At 48.9% G+C, this 3,220-nt stretch overlaps 1 protein-coding gene across 3 annotated transcripts in view; it reads right to left on the reverse strand.

Annotated features, from left to right (window-relative positions):
- Positions 1 to 3,220, reverse strand: part of senp7b (SUMO specific peptidase 7b) — a 67,681-nt gene that overhangs the window by 58,017 nt on the left and 6,444 nt on the right. The window lies entirely within an intron of this gene.

Here is a 3,220-nt window from a genome sequence, read left to right on the forward strand (position 1 = left end):
CACGTGTGATTCGTGTTCGTCTGCTGTGTGGAAACAGCAACACGAATCTCCAGTCCTCAAACCATACCTGTGATGTGGGCGGAGCCGTGCAGGTGATCAGGTTCACCTGTGGCTCAGCAGACACCAGCAGCATGTGGGTCAGACTCTCCTGATGCTCACTAAGTTTGTCATGTGACTGAGGATGTTACTGTTTCCTGTTGGTGTTTCTGTTGCCTGAACACCAAACATTGTTTTGCTCACTGCTGACTTTGGTTTTCCACTCGTCGCTGAATCCTCGTGCGCCCAACTGCTGCCATACTGAGGACGGAAGCTCAGAAGGTCCAAAATCAAGTACAGAAAGTTCAGCAAACGTAAATTCAGCGTGTGTGTGTGTGTGTGTAGACAGCAGCAGTGAGTGAGTGTTTATCAGCAGGAAGTGTGTGTGTTTATGTCCAGTTGTTCAGGAGGGTAATTGGATGCACATTTGCATTTTATTCAGAGCTGTGAGTGAGAGAGTGTGTGTGTGTGTGTGTGTGTGTGTGTGTGTGTGTGTGAATGTTAAACAGGCTCTAATTAAAGGAAGCGCAGTGAAACGTAGCAACATTTCATTTCTGCTGGACGGGAAATTAAATTCCACTGATTGGACCGCCAACCTCCTGTCTGTCTGCCTGTCAACCTGTCTGCCTGTCATTCTGTCTGTCTGTCTGTCTGCCTGTCTTCCTGTCAACCTGTCTGCCTGTCTCTGAGGAGTGTTGCTGCGCTGATCTGTGACACAGGATGAAGTTTCTTCAGGTTTTGCTTGAGGATTTTCTGGCTGCTTTCAGACTCTGAGGAGAAGCTGAGGAGCAGGGAAATGCAGTGAAGACCCTGAACGCATCAGCTGCAGCTCACAGCACGCTGGAAAGACGTTTTTAAGATGATGTGAGACGTCCACGTTGTGTCTCAGTAGGACACAAAAGGCTGACGGTTTCTGAGATCAGATGCCGACTGTGAAAATGAAGCAACGCGCGTCTCACGCCGCAGGATTTGTAATCGTGTTTCCATTAGTGTTTGGCTTTAGCTCGTAAATCGTTTTCTGCTACGCTCGATGTTGAAGTAAGGGACATTACAAAGTGACCACGCTCTCACCGTCGCTGGCCTCCATGACGCTTCACTCTGTTTCCTGTTTCCTGATGTGTTCGTGACATCGAATGTGACACAACAGGAAAAAAACAAAAGCAAACTCGCCTTCTCGCGTGAAGAGAATCGGTCACACGAGTTCGCGCGAGGCTGAGCGTGAGCGAGCTAACAGCGGACGGAGGGAAACTGCGGCGTGGTCCTTTAAGGAGATGTTGGCTGTGGACTCGTGTGTGACTCACACGGTCCTCACAAAACTGGGACGAAGTCTTTCCTCTAATGTGAAACAGAGTGAGAGTCCATTCATGCATGCTGGATGTTTTTCTCGCTCGGCCCGTCTTTCCTTTCAGTCGCCCACACCCTTTCATCCTGCTGCGTGAGTGTGTGTTCAGGATGAGTCATTCACACACACACACACACACACACACACACGCTCGGCAGGATAAAAGGATGAAGGCGAGTGAAAGGGAAAAGAGACGTCGACAAACACACCTTCTTCTGCCTCGTCCTCACGCGACTGAGAAATCTCTGAATAAAGCAGCATCACGTGTTAACGGCGTCCGCGTGAAGGACAAAGTCACGCTGATCGACCGATCGCGTTCACATTTTAACTGGAACGTTTTCGCACTAAAACCACTAAACCTGAATGCGCTGGATGTTGTCTAACTGGTTCCTTCACACGAGTCGGGTTTGTGGGCAGACTGTTGGTGTGAAGCGGCTGACTGACGGCTGGTTGGCGAGGAGTCTGTTGGTTGTCAGACTGACTGATGGTGGTGTAATCTGTGATAAATGACTCGTTAGCTCGTTAGCTCGTTAGCCGGTCACAAATGGTCACTAAACAGACTGGCTTGTGTTGAGTTTGTTAGTTTAGTTTATTAGTTGGTGATTGGTAGGTTGACTTTTTAACTGGTTTGTAAAATGAAATTTACTCCAGTCATTGATTATTGTTTGAAACTGACGATCGGCGATTCAGTTGGTGTGGTTTTCAGCTGAGTCCTGCTGTGTGTGCGTGTGTGCGTGTGTGCGTGTGTGTTCAATAATCAACATCAACACATTTGCAGACTTGGAGGAACTCGGCAACGAGAGGAACTTAATTAGAGAGGAAAAAAATCTCCTCCTTTAAGAGGAGGAGGAGGAGGATACGGAGGAGGTGAGGGAGTGCTGATGAAATATGAATGAGTCCACAGGAGGCTGGACCAGCTGTGTGTGTGTGTGTGTGTGTGTGTGTGTGTGCGCGCGTGCAGGTTAAGTCGTGATAAACAACAGGAGCCTGAATCACAGTTGGCGTAAACGTCTGTGTGTGCTGAACACCTCGTACACACCGGCTGCTTCCTCGTGTCAACATCACTGACGTCAGTTTCCTTGACACGCACACACACACACACACTCTGAAACTGCTGCTGGCTGCATCACACACACTTTATATCAGGCCAGATGCGAGTCAGTGTTTAACTTGTGTTATTTTTAGGATGCTAAGTGCAAATATGCTATGCTAAGTGCAAAACGCCTGACACACACACCGAGGATGCTGAATTTCTGTGGCTAATTAATGCTAACTACAGTTTATCCAATCGGTCTTCTGATAGCTGTTAGCATTGGGGCTACGCCATCAAGCTGAAAGTCTTGTTAGCTACTGAGATGTGACGCGTCAGTTAGCCCTGCTAGCGTATGTCCTGCCTCCAGCATTTGTGCTAAGCTAGGCTAACCAGGCTAACCCAGCTAGGCTAGTCCATCCTGGAGCGGACGAGTCTGACCTCCATCTCCTCATCTGAAACATGGCGGGCTGTCCCTTTAAGTACTTAGCAAAGGAGTTGGGTTTCATCACCGTCTCCACCCCCAGCAGAAAACACACAGCACACACACCACACACTGCAGTCAAAGCAGCCTCCTCCGGTGTGTGGGAGCGTGTGTGTATTTTTCCATAAGTGTCTGTGTATAATAAGTGTGTAACTGTGATTGTGTGCTTGCATGAAAGACTGTGTGTGTGTGTTTGTGTGTGTGTGTGTGGCTGCCTAACGCCAGCGTTGAAGACAACGGATTGAATTGCTAATGCGCCGCAGGGAGGGCGAGCGTGCGTGTGTGTGAGTGTGTGTGTGTGCTGGTCGTCTGGCTGTTTAGCGAGCGA

The sequence above is a fragment of the Scatophagus argus genome, chromosome 24 (genome assembly GCF_020382885.2).
Source record: "Scatophagus argus isolate fScaArg1 chromosome 24, fScaArg1.pri, whole genome shotgun sequence".
Classification (NCBI taxonomy): Eukaryota; Metazoa; Chordata; class Actinopteri; family Scatophagidae; genus Scatophagus; species Scatophagus argus.